The sequence below is a fragment of the Dermacentor andersoni genome, chromosome 6 (genome assembly GCF_023375885.2).
Source record: "Dermacentor andersoni chromosome 6, qqDerAnde1_hic_scaffold, whole genome shotgun sequence".
NCBI lineage: Eukaryota > Metazoa > Arthropoda > Arachnida > Ixodida > Ixodidae > Dermacentor > Dermacentor andersoni.
Window position 1 is genome coordinate 38,797,987 of NC_092819.1, and position 13,356 is coordinate 38,811,342.

The following is a 13,356-nucleotide window of genomic DNA, read 5'->3' on the forward strand; positions in this document are numbered from 1 at the left end:
GACTTGCAGTCTTGCTTCAGTTCATTTCTAGTTCTTCCGGCCCTCTTTCTACTTGTCCGAACTACAGCTTATACAACCAAGCAGTTCTGGTCCCTATTATCGCGGTCTGTGAGTGCAGAGCACGGGTGTTAAGCTGGTTCCTGAAACTTGGGAAATGCCCTGATGAGGTGTTGCTGGTGACCGGATGGTTGCCCCCGTCTGCAGGACACGGGATGGTTGCCCCCGTCTGCAGGACACGGGAAAGCGCTCGTCCTTGTGTTTCTTCTATTCTTCTTTCCTGTTTGTTTGCGCACAATAAGTTTTAAGATGAACACTTACGGTTGCTTATTGTCATTCTCTCATCATGCTGCACTGTGATCTGCGCGCAATAAATTCTTAGGGTTTGCTGCGAAGCGGCAAGGGATAAAACTGCGAGAAGCCTCAGCTAGGAAATGTCAATGATGCCTACCATCGTGTCGGCAATGCTGGGGCTCGGGGAAGGGGGATGGGGGGAGGGGGTTTAACAGAGCGCAGAATACGAACACGAAGAGTGCAAGAACATTGATACGATTCCGTAGCACATGGTTTCATTGTTTCCGTGGACAACAAGAGATCGTGTTTAACTTCCAGGCGTCCGTGATCGTATGGCATATGTTGAGACCAGCAAGTCATTATTGACCGCGCACAACTAGCTGTTCGAGATGTAAGAAGCGAAAATATATAGGGTCCATGGTTTTCCGGCTGTGCGGAATCTGCCAGCACACGGCTGACAATGTGTTCTAGCTAAAGGGAGCAGTAAAGCGAGCGGGTCTCAAATATCACGGAACCGTCACGTTCCTCTTCTGTCTGCGGCTGTCGTGGAAAAAATGAAGAAAAGGAAAAGCCGAGCTTCATAATTGTGTGAGCACATAATCCGCGAAGACTCTTCATCGCGTAATGCGGCTAGCTGCGCAGTATAAATATTCGGTTCCGATTTACAAGCACAATCGCTACGCTTCCGAAAAGGCAGCGTACTTCAAAAAAGGAAACGGAATCTTTGGCAATTTTTATAATGAAAAGAGTATTTGAGGCCACTCGTTCGTTTCGCTTGCAATGGTGGATATATTCTGAATTTCTCCTTGAAATAGCCCTAGAGTTATGACACTCACTTAAGCCATGGCAGAAGTTAGGCAGTACTCCGTTTCACACTTAAAATCTAGTGAGAAAAGTGAGAGCGCGCACTGAATTCGTTTTTAAGCACAAATTAGTCGTGATTCCAATTTGACATATTAGTGTGTACACTTCGTATCATTCAACGCATCTAGCGGCGCAAGTCTGCTTAGCAACTGTGGTCTCTTGAATGCAATTCACGTTTTCCATTTCATGATTTTTTTTTCAGTGGTTATCTACACGCTATATGAATTCGTTGATCCCGAGCTAAACAGTTTCCTTCTATCAGAGGTCTGCTCCTCAGCTGCGGAATGCGTTGCGCAAGTACACGTGATAAGAAACATGTAAACTCCACGCTGTATTGCACATACTGTTCGAACGTCGTGTCTAGGCGGTCGCACTAGATTACACCTGTTTCCAGTTGGGGAAGGGAAACAGGGTTTCGGAATGAGAAAGCTGTAAAGGCTCACTTTGTTCCCTTACATATGTGATTACACTGTTTCCGTGTTCCACTCCGGCAGCGGCTGCGTCACAAAGCTGTCGCCGTTAAGACAATTACACGCAACAATAACCTGCCTCGAATGCAGTTCCAATTGTTGCCATTTTGTGCAGGACATAGCAATTTGCCGACACACACGCGGGCAGCATACTGTTGTGTTTGTATTGTGGCTGAAAAACAAATGGTGGCTACGAGATTGAGTAGCAGGACATGTTACACATTGAAGTGGCATTTCACATTGTTTATAGTTTTATAACTGCGAAAACAAACGACCACGGAGAGAGAGCACAAGAGGACAGGCGGCCTGTCCTTGTGTGCTCTCTATCTGTGGTCGTTCGTTTGCGCAGTCATAAAACTGTTGGCTAATATGCACCAACGCGCCCAACAAAAAGTTATTCTAAGCTACATTCGCATTGCTTATTAGGATGAATTGTCAAATAATCTCCGGCCACATAACTGGCTCAAGACCACTTGTGCAACGCAACTGCGTCCTGTCTTATAAATGCTTGCGCGAAATTAAGTGGCAGATCTTGAGCAAGATGTGCGGATCTTGGTATCTGCCGTGCCGCAAGATGCAGATAAAGAAGCGATACTTTGACATCTCTTAACTGCCACGTCATACCCTTGTTAGGAGATACACTATTACTACACCAGTATTAGGGTAACGAGTAATATCAAATGAGTATATTGGAATAGCAACACTTTAACCTTTATAACAAAGTAGCATATCTACTTTGTATATTGTGTGCAATAGTTTGTGCATAACGAAGGCGTTTTTGAAATTTTTTCTAAGCGCTGCAAAATTACTTGGATAATAAGATGCATGCAGCTTTAGGTTCAATACTTGCAAGTATGCGTCCTAGCCGGTTGCAACAAAACGCGATAATGTAACTTTCACTAATACGCGCGTACAGTTATTCTAATGTACATAGGCAGATTCTTACACGTAAAAGACGACCACAAAAGAATACACACACATACGGAAAAAGCACTGCCTTGTTTATACGTTCATTGTTTTTGTGGCCTTCTATCTTGCGCAAGAACCTACCTATTTGCTGCCATGCATAAACTACCATAGCAACATGTTGTGGTTAAGTCTTTCGAAATTCGACGCATCATCATTTGTAACATTAAACGGCATTTAGAGGCAAGACTGAAATTACTGTTTTGCAGTTCGCATTTCAACTCTGTTTCCTACTTCTAAACTTAGCATCGAAGTCTACTGCCTGCCTCAGAACACAATTCCACGTTGTTGTTTTTTTCCCTCTTCACTCACAGCGCCAACCAGTTAACAAATAAATACAAATTGCAGTCGACTGCATCAGCTGCGAGCAAGCTCGGAACTTACGGTAAGCTACTTAAGAAACGCTGGCGAGTAAATATTGGAACACTGCGCTTGTACTACGGTCGTCTGTGACAGGAGTTAGTCGACTCTCATAGAAATCTCTGTGTAGTTGTCGCGCAGGACAAATATTACGTATCTGATTGATACGTAACCCAATTCCGGCCAATATCGACGAATTTCGTCGCCCGACAGTTTTCGACGTGGTGCGCTACTCAGCAAGTACGTAGAAAAGTGCTTCAACAAGGAAATGCACTTAATATCTTATTCATAAAAGGCAAGTCGTCCTTAGGAGATCCTACACACTTTAGCTTTCTTTATTCCTTCTCACATGGTCATACATCACCGGTTATATTCTACTAGCTTAAATACCCTATCTTCAATATAAAACTGTTACCTTCTCTTAGCTCGGATTTCAGAGCATTAAGTATACGTAACGGCTTCACAGGTTGAACGAAGGTCGGATAAACAGCTTCATGCTCTTTGCGAGAACTTTTACGGAACCCTTCGTGCCCTGTTTTCAGATGTCTTCGTATATATGTTCATATTCTCCTCAAGAGCATTCCTTTTCAAGAAATACTACAAGAACACAGTATACTTGCTCCTTTATATTATGGGCAAATTTGCAATCGCAGAATTTACTTCTCCATAGGCCGAAAGCAGCAATTTACGGATGGTCACTCACCGGAACTGAACCTGTCGAGCGTTGCTGAAAATAATATCTCCTAGATAACATTTTCTATGATCGCCATTCTGTATTTTCAATATTTCGATGCCTGCTGCAGTGATCGCCTCCAGTAGTTGAATTGCATAGTGACGTCGAACAAATAATAAAGCTGAGTTCCTGCATTGTAACGCGAGCTGGTATGCATACAGCATCACAAAAACCTTCCTTTTATTCTATCTCACCTTACCGGTGCATTCCAATGTCATTAGTTCTGTTTAGACCTTCATTGCTATAAGCCAACACTCGAATGAAAAGGTGAAATCGTTTCCAGAACGAAGAAAGCTTACCATGTCTTCAGCCATGTCTTCATCACTGAAGGCGCCATATTCTGCTATAGGAAACTCTACCTCGGGCTTAGGTACCACGAAACTCCGTAGGTACCACGAAACGTAGAAATTGTACGGCTAGTAATTCACATTAATAATTTACTAAGGTTTACTAAAGAAGGAAAATAAGATCTACATATGTTTGGAGCAGACGTATTCTTTTCTGCAAAGAGTGCTGAAAATTTATAAATTAGAAAACAATAATATTTACAAATGGGAAAAAGAAATGAGGCCTACATAAATTTTTGACCTCCAGTTGATCGAATTTGGGTATAATGCACCAGCTTAAATTGTACACATAATTTGTCAACAGGGCTCTCGCAAAACTAGTGCATGCAACAAGACAATTTCAAGTAAATAACGAATATACCATATTTCAGTGCTTCATTCTCGCTATTTCAAACTTGGTGATCAATTTCTCTTCCCTACGCATATTTTCAGCAATATTTCTAAGAAGCTATAGGCGATAAATATAAGTTCAACTGCCTAAATGTGGTAGAATATCACTTTTTTTGAATTTTTTTTTAATTAATTCAACAGTAAAATTCAGTTCAACTTCTCAAATTGTAAACAAATCACCTCAGCCGTTTTCTAATGAGGGCAATAATAGGTAATACAACGTAATACGCACTTGAACCAGAGCTAAAGCTTGCTCTGAACTGTTACTGTTATCATTAACTCTTATATCTAGTAAGCCGCAGTTACCATTCACTGTTTTACGCACTGGCGTTTTGCGGACGTTCTACGTTTGTCGTTGCAGAAAAAAAAAATCGATGTGTAATTATTTTGGTCATGAAGATGCTTGCATTAGAATTTCATGCGTCTTGCTTCCAGCTTACTACAGTTGGAGACGGATTTCAATTATATTGGAAGCCAAGATGAGTGCACGTATGCTTTGTTGTAAACGGAGATTCCGTAAAGGAGAGTTGTCATTCTAGCGCATTTCGAGACAACCTGTGAATGTTTGGAGTCGTTTTGAGCGTTTTCCTTCTTTTTGGTTCGCTCACCTGCTTGTTACGGGAATAAGAATGGTAGCTTTGTCTGTTTTGCAGAAGCTCTGTTGTGGGGGGTTTCGCATTCCTGACACTTTTGATCAATAGTTTCCTGTACATACAACCCGAAAGTTTAAGGCGCCATGTCTGTTGAAAGATATATGCAATCCATGGCTGCGGCACTTCTCAGCCGGCAGAGGAAGGTGGTGAAGCTTGTCACAATAAAGAAGCAGTCCGGTCTCCGGCGACAACAATCCCGGGACGGTCGCAAAGCTCTACTGCCTTTGTCATTCATTCAAGCAGTTCGTTTAGGATCATTGGTAAAGCCATGGCGAATAGATTACCAGAGCACGCCCACCATACCTAGGAACGGTTTGGGGTGCTTAATCCGAAGAGTACCGACAAGCATGTCTCCTGCCCTGAAATTGTTCGCCCGTCAGCCCACGGCCAGATCTAAACATTCTGTTGCCCTGGGTTGCTTTGCATTCCAAGTAAGTAGTACTGCCAACACTGAGGTAGGTGCGCGCCAAAATATACGACACATTGCATAGAACATGTAATTTCTCGTTGCCTTAATTTCGACCAAAGTATAAAAGAATTTTGCATTTTGCGACATAGAAGAACCATTTAATGTCGAATATGTCGTTGAAATTTAGGTACTACAACGCGAATGCTCACTGTAAGATCGGGGAAGTTCGATTATACGTCTCCGATTACGCTATCAGAGTTCTTGAATCGCTGTTTTCCGCACTCAGTATCATAAGTGAACAAATGTTCAGCTGTCCTTTCCTATCCAGCGTCCCGCCGCGCCAGCAGTGGTCGAGCGGTTCGGGCCGCCGCAGATCAAAGTTAAGGAGGAGGGAAAATTTGCGTTGTGTCATTTTATCACTGCGTGGCAGATTAAGATAATTTATTGCAAAGTTTCATAGCCGTAGTTCCTCCATTCGACAGTGACCTCGACTCGATGACGTTGATGATGATAATAATTAATGCTAGTGGCGTCCGTTTTAGGTTGGCATGGCGTCAAATAATCGCCTAGCTTTTGCAAGCTACTTACGTCCTACCCTATAGTAATTTAGCATTCTGCGCATCTGCTGCATCTCGTAAACTTACCTGTATGCTTGTGACGATTCCGCACCCGTATGTCTTGCCTGCATCTAAGCAAATAGCTTTCTTGGGCACTTTTCGTCCGTGTTCGTGATGGTTGTGTGTCGGGCATTTGCCGCCGATACACAGGCGCTGATGCAAAGTGGCACGTCTTCTCCCCCCCCCTCTCTCTCTCTCTCTCTCTCTCTTCCTGGAGTTGCGGCGGTAAAGAAGGATGACGGTCACTTTCGACGCCAGCGCTCACGCCACTGGAGACAACGCACGTATGACAAACCACCTTGTACGCATAACACTGTTACAGATATGCTAATTAACTGCTGCATTCTCTACGAGATTCCGCAATGAAAGAACAAACGCCACCGGCATCTCCTCGCTGGAACAAACAAGTGCCTTCAGGCCATCCTTCTTTTAGTAAAGCTAACAGCGTTGTAGAAGCGTTCGGCTATTCGCATATATTTACTGTCACCATCATTGTTTCTTGCACAATTTCAATAAACTGTTTTCGTTCCCTAACCTGATACTTACATAGATGTGGAACGCCGAAATTAGAAATGAGGCAATCGCTGAACATATCAGAACGAGCTGAACATATCAGAACGAACTTCCGCGCATTTATAAGAAAACGAAAAATATCATTGTGGCAAACCTGGAGTGATGTCTCCTGGCGTGAAATGTCTTATAAGCTTAGCTGGAATATAGAAACTATAGCAGTGATGCAGCGCTTAGTTACAGGATCCGTAACAATGCAGGAGAATGAGAGAGAGAGAGAGAGGGCAATACGTGAATGTGACCAACGGCAAACAGCGTTACAGGGCGAACACATTTAACACACATCGCTCCGCCGTACATAAAACTTCCCAGATCTCATGTACTCAATCTATGGTTCGTTTTTAACCGTAACTTTCAGTGACTTCATTAAAGGCGCCATTCTGGTGAACCAGCACGGTGGACAGGTTGGCGTTTCCCGAGGTTCTAACACTCTTCAGCACCGCGTGTAGGGAAAGGGCGTTTCATAAGTTTTCCTTTCACAATGCAAGCAGGTTTCCTGCGCCCGTGAATATGATACACTGACGTCATCGTAGCAGCAATATTTGAGAAACATCAGAATGAGCAGCTGTGTCTTTCACGTCACATGCAAGATATTTAATATGCTTTTTTTTTCTTATCAGCTGCAACGTAGACAATTGCGATTTTTGTAGTGGCAGAGGCACGTAGTTGGAAAATTCCTGTTTTGCTTTCTGTTTGATAACAGCAAGTTACTTCTTATCGCTACCACGTTCGGCCGTGATATCAGAAAGCCCCGAATTCGAATCTTGCCGGCAGCAGCTCGTTGGCTTCTGTTGAAGGGACGCAAGAAAGCAAATGCAGTCGTGCCCGTTAAGGGAATGCAGGTTCCCGAAGTTATTCCGGAGTCTTCCGCTACAACCCTTCTCGCAGATAAGGTGCCTCCTTTGTATTTTTAAACTAAATCGCTGAGTAAAGTTCTGTCTTTACCGCATCCGATTTTCGTCATAGTCTGTTAAATACTCGAGCGCGTCAACTGAAATTCTACGACCGCCCATTGACAGAACTTGACGTTGACTTTCCTTATGAAGAAATTTAAATCGGTTCAGCGATTGCTTTATGAGAGCATTGCTTGATTGCACGTTTGTTTGAAGCGCAACGGTCCGATCAAATTTTTTATGATTTCTGTTCACCTGCCAACGGACGAACCAACCTTCCTGCGGAGACTAGGCCAGTGAAAAACCTGTAGCAGATAAAACCCCTCAATTTACCAAAAGTAGCGCCATTCTTAGATCTTTCCGCCACCCAGCTCACCCAGGCGCTTCCTCCTCCACGCCTCCTGTCGCCATAGCCTCGTCCGCTCCCCAGTTGGCCAATCTGTGTCACGTGGTAGCAGGCGCCGCACTTGTGTGTATTTTTTCTTTCCAGCCCGCTCCGACCTCCATTGTTGGCCCTGCGCGACGAAAGTACGCCAGGCGGACTGACAGAGTGCGTTAGCGTAATAGAATGTGTTAGGGCCGAGAACTTAATGGCGATGCCGTGCTGCTGCGCCTTCGGTTACTGCAACAGACACAGCAAGGACAAAAAGCTGTTTGCTTTAATTGCCATCCGGCGTGCGATACGCAAAAAGAAGAAAAGTGTGGATTCACAGGATCGGGCGCGCTGACTTCGAGGAAGTGGCAAAGAACGCACGGCTTTGTGAAGTAAGTGACACGGCTCCTCACAACCTCTTCTTTTGAGCCTAGTTCGCGCCTTCCGCTTCGAAAAAATGTATGTGTTGGATGCTGTCTTTTAGCGTCGAATGTACGCCCGCATGCCTTCATTTCGTTTGCGGTGATTAACGTTTTTAACGTCCCGAAGCGACTAAAGCTATGATGGAGGTCGTAGTGGATGGCTGCGGATAACTTTATCTAGGGGGCCAGAGGATGTTTAACGTGCACTTTGATCGTAGAGTCGTACGTGGGCCGGTAAGTTCCTCGTTGGCGTTCCATAATTCTCGCGCGGGCGCGCTAGCGCTGCTTTAGAAGTTGGCGCCTCGGCGCGCTTGTATTTCTTCAATAGATTTCATTTATTAGTTGTAACAAGGTGTCATTATTTCGTGTTATTGACGGCGCCTCCAGGGGACCAAAGCGGCAACGGGAACACCAAAGCTAGAACCAGGGCTGGATGGGGTTCGCCGAAGCCTGTGCATGCCAAGGGGGTATAATATCGAGTGTCCGCGACAGCTGACAGCCAATTTTGTATGCGAATACTCCCTGCGCCGCCGGCTTTATTGTAATGTCACACGCTCTTCAGAGGCCTCCGTTAGCCATTATATGTGCCCTCCTGGAGCAGTACTTGTAAAAAAAAAAAAAAAAAAACAATCTATCGTCACCATTACCAAAGCACCCCGCAATGAAAAAAGCGGCCCTGTTGCCAGGCATTGCTGACCTCAGTCATTCGGAATCTCTCACGCAACGGCCGAACAAAAGTATCCTGCAGGTACGGAAATGAACCTACGAAACCACGTAGACATACTTTCACGCTGTCAAAACCTGAAACTCTGGTAATTATACGCGCGTGTTTGAGCACACAGCGTGCTTGCGTCGTGTTTCAGCAACACGAACTCTCAACGTGCGCGCGCTTTACGCCTTAAATATGCCTTGAATAATGGTGGTTTTCTCTATTTCTTCCGCGATTCCAACACGACATTCTTAAGGCCAGTTACCGACTGACGAAGCAATATTTAGATTGAAAAAGCTGCTCCGCAGCGCTCGAACGAACTTTTCCACGGATTTCCTCCCGTAGCGTGGTAGCTGTCGTCTGCTACGGCAGGCCCAGCACCGGCGGCGCCACCATCGAGGCCGCGCCGAGCGGAGGAGGAGGGAAGTGGTTGGCGCTACTTCGGGAGATTGAGCGGTTTTACTAGTAGTTGTATCGTTGCGCCATCTATCGAAAAGCAAGCATAATAATGACGAACATCTTTTTCTCTCTCGATTCCCTAGCGCTTTTTTATCACGAACAGTTTCTTTGACTCGCAAAAAACGGATTTCGTGCAAATCGCTTGGCGTAACTGTCAATTTGTCACGTGTACAGTATAAAGATAGGCGTTTAAAATAACGTCCAGGTACTTCTTCAGGTAGAGGCACATTTGGAAAGTGTAAGATGCTTGGCCAGCTTTATCGAAATTTCTCTGACGTAAGAGCCCTTTGAAAGCAATGAGAATGCTACCGAGGTAGTTGCTGAAGTGATGTTTAATCAGAAACAGCACTTGCGTGCGAAAAATATCGCGAATGTGTATCCTCACTTTTTCGGAGATGACGTGTTGTATAGAAGCCTTTTAAGAAAGCGCAACTTCGCAATGATGGCGGCAACACCGGAAGCTCGGAAATAACCAAATAACTTGTTGCTGCTGCTGTTGTGTGAAACCATAGCTCCAACAACAACAACAACAAGTTATTCGGTTATTTTGTTAATTTCCCTGGTTTTCGATGTTTTCTTTCTCCTATATAAATTTTGTTCTGGCCGACCGTATTGTTCTTCAATATTCATTGAAGAAGTTATCTAATAAAATAACACAGCCAAGGGTGAAATCTAAGGTTAAACAATAGCAGATATACAGCAGATATATAATAATAGCAGATATATATAGAGGTTGCTTAATAAGGCGTTAGTGATACGAGATCTAAACCTCTGAAAAAAGAAAATCTGTACCCTTCCACTTTGGGAACAAGAGTGAGCAGCAAAGCTGTGTATGGGGGCCGCTTAATGGCGAACTGCACTGCACCTCTGTCGCGGGTCGGCCCGGCATTGCACTATCTTCGAGATCGGCGCACGTATGGGGAATGCTGAACGCTTGCTTCCCCTCCGCCGCGGGTCCGGCATTGCACTATCTTTGCGATCGGCCCACGCATGGGAAGTTTTGCATCTGCACACGGACACGATCGTGGGGGAGCTAGCCCTTAACAACTACGCTGTAAAATTGGTTATGCCTTTGTGTTTAGTAATTAATTAATTACGAAGACGAACGCAGGAGCAGTGGCACGAGCGCGTTCGTGCAGTAGCGCCGAGGTGCGCCAACGAGCGAGCTGTGGAAGACGACGACGCTGGAGCCAATGCTGATGACAGATTTAACGCGACAGCGTTAATGGGACACTAAAGTGAAAAATAGTTTCTTCTGCATAAGTAAATTACCGTTCTACAACACCAAAAACACCACTCTTACAACGATAAGACGTTTGGTAAGCCAGAAAAAGCGCAACAACAAAATACGGGTCGCGACGCCTACTTAAAGGGCCCCTGAAACGGCTCGGGCAAATTTTGTAGACTCGTAGGGTACAACTTAAGTAGAACGTTCGCACCAGAATTTAAGTGAAGCGCTATGTACTAATGGAGCTTCAAGCGATTACAAGTTACCCTCATCCCTAGCTATGCTTTTCCTCCTCAACTCGTTCGCCGAGTCACGGGGCTAAGCTGCGCCTTCACTGGTTCTGCGTCACGATGCGACGTCACATCGTCCACTTCCGGTTGTTTTGGAGCCCGCCCCCGCCCGCGCGAATCCTCTCCGCTAGCCGCTTGGGCGTCGACCGCAAGCGAGAGCTATCGAAGCAGCGTGCGTTGCGAGCATTCTGTCGCAGCGCCGAACGTGTCTGGTATTCCGTTAACCACACACTAGCTCAAGCTGATGAAGGAACTTCAGCGTATACGTACGTGAGCTGCCTGATCGGTCTCCACGGTCCAGCCACCCGTTGGCGCAGAGCTAACGAACCAACGAAATATGGCTCTAACCAAGTGTAAAACATTTTAAACATTTACAAAAACAACGTGTTAACGATTACACTCCTGCGAAAAATTTATACCAGCAGCAAAGAAGAATACATTTTGTTACTGCTACTGTGTCTGGTTGAGCTCTATGCCACCAGGTGGCTGCACCGTGCAGACCATTCACATTTGCGCTTCTGTTCATGCCACGAAACGACACGCAAGGGGACACGGGCAGGCCATGTCCCCTTTGCGCTTGCGTTTACCCTAATACCGGACTCGCGAAACGCTATTGCGTTAGTAATCTTCCGGTGTAAAGTGACGGCCACCATCGCGCAAATCCTGGCGCCGATCGGATAGCGGCAGTCCGATGCGCTGCAGCCAGTCCGCTCGACTACTGGCTTGCAGAGGGACACGATGTCGCAGCTTGACATATTTCCAGTCGCTACGCTTGAAGTCCACAACGCAACAAAGTCGAATCATAGCACTCGCGAAAAAACACACCGACACTGACGGCGGAGCTCTCGTCAAAGACGGACCACGTTGTAACACGAGCAGACGACCCTTGCTGTTTGCCGGAAGTGCTTAAGTCTGCTGAAAAATTGTTCTTGTGCATTCCCTTTATGTTAATTTCTTTTTATAAAAACAAATTAACTGACATTTCAACTATTACGAATATCATTTGTTTACCATAATGTTGGAAAAATTATCGATCACGCGCCCTGGTCAGCTAATCGGATAGCTCGCCCCACTCACGTCATATGGGTGATTTCCGTCATATGGATAGGGGCGGCTTAAAATTCCGATGGCGTTGGCCGTGAGCGAAAAATGGCGGAAGGCAATTCATAAATAAAAACAACTTGCAAGATGAGCTGGGTGGGAATCGAAGCAGTGTCTCCGCAGTGTGAGACGGAGACGCTACCATTCAGCCATGAGTTGTTTTTTTTATTATTATTACTGGCTTGGCAACAGAAAGTACAATGTGAATATTACATGGCCATAAAAAAAACTAGTCAACGCCGGACCAATGTGTTGTGATAAAAACGATGTAGGCTAGTCACTTTGTCCAAAGCACTTAGCGAATCTGAGGGATCACTCTGTGCACAGAAAAATTCGCGTATATATAGCACACTTTCAATGAAGTATTCATGTGCTGGGGCCTGAACAATGTGCTCATGTCTAATATCCATACGCGTTCGCCACACGCTATACATGCACAGAAGCATTAACAGATCGACAGGCACTCTCTCTGGTTCCGCGCATGGCAGGAAGCGTATCCCGAGAGCACTTAACGGCAAATCCTTTTTTAAAGCTGCGTTTTAGAATTTACCACAAAAACACTGCGTCATGGCAGTCTACAATGATATGCTCGATCATCTCCGGTTTCTTGCATATAAAGCAATTCACAGACCAAGGTACAAAAATGCCTTTGCTTTGCAACCATGGTTTCACTGGGAGAGTGCCTGTATGTAGTTGAAAAAAGAAAGATTTAACAGAAGCTCTTACCGGCATTCTTTTCACTCTCTTAAGAACATCTCGTTCTGAACCTAAAACAATTACTGTAGGATACAACGGTACAGGCAAGAATACTTCAACAAGATCTTTATACAACTTCTTACTAGTAACAGCGCCCAGATATTCACTAGAATATCTCACTATTAGTATTTGGAAAGAGGCGACCACTTCACACAAAAAAGCACTTAAAGGCATTGGCCCCGCATACATGGACGACACTACATAATCAGGCGATGAATCGCACAGTCGAGATTGAACCATTGTTCTCAGAAAAGCATCCTTTTGATCGCGCAAAAAAAGAAACCTGCTTACAATCTGTTTGAGGAACAAATGTGACAACCCCAGCCCTCCCTTCAACAAACTATGGAACAGATTACTACGACTTGTACGTTCCCATGTTGAAGCCCAAATAAACGTCACGAATACTCTATCCAGCTTTTGCACAGACATACTCGTCAGACATAACGCTTGCATCA

At 45.0% G+C, this 13,356-nt stretch overlaps 1 long non-coding RNA gene across 1 annotated transcript; it reads right to left on the reverse strand.

Moving 5' to 3' along the window:
- Positions 1 to 2,663: 2,663 nt before the first annotated feature.
- LOC140218961 (uncharacterized) lies at positions 2,664 to 5,317 on the reverse strand. The gene is made up of 2 exons (XR_011895150.1): positions 3,483 to 5,317; positions 2,664 to 3,376 (listed from the first exon to the last, which is right to left on the reverse strand). It is a non-coding gene; the product is annotated as an uncharacterized lncRNA (long non-coding RNA).
- Between the last annotated feature and the right edge of the window lie 8,039 nt (positions 5,318 to 13,356).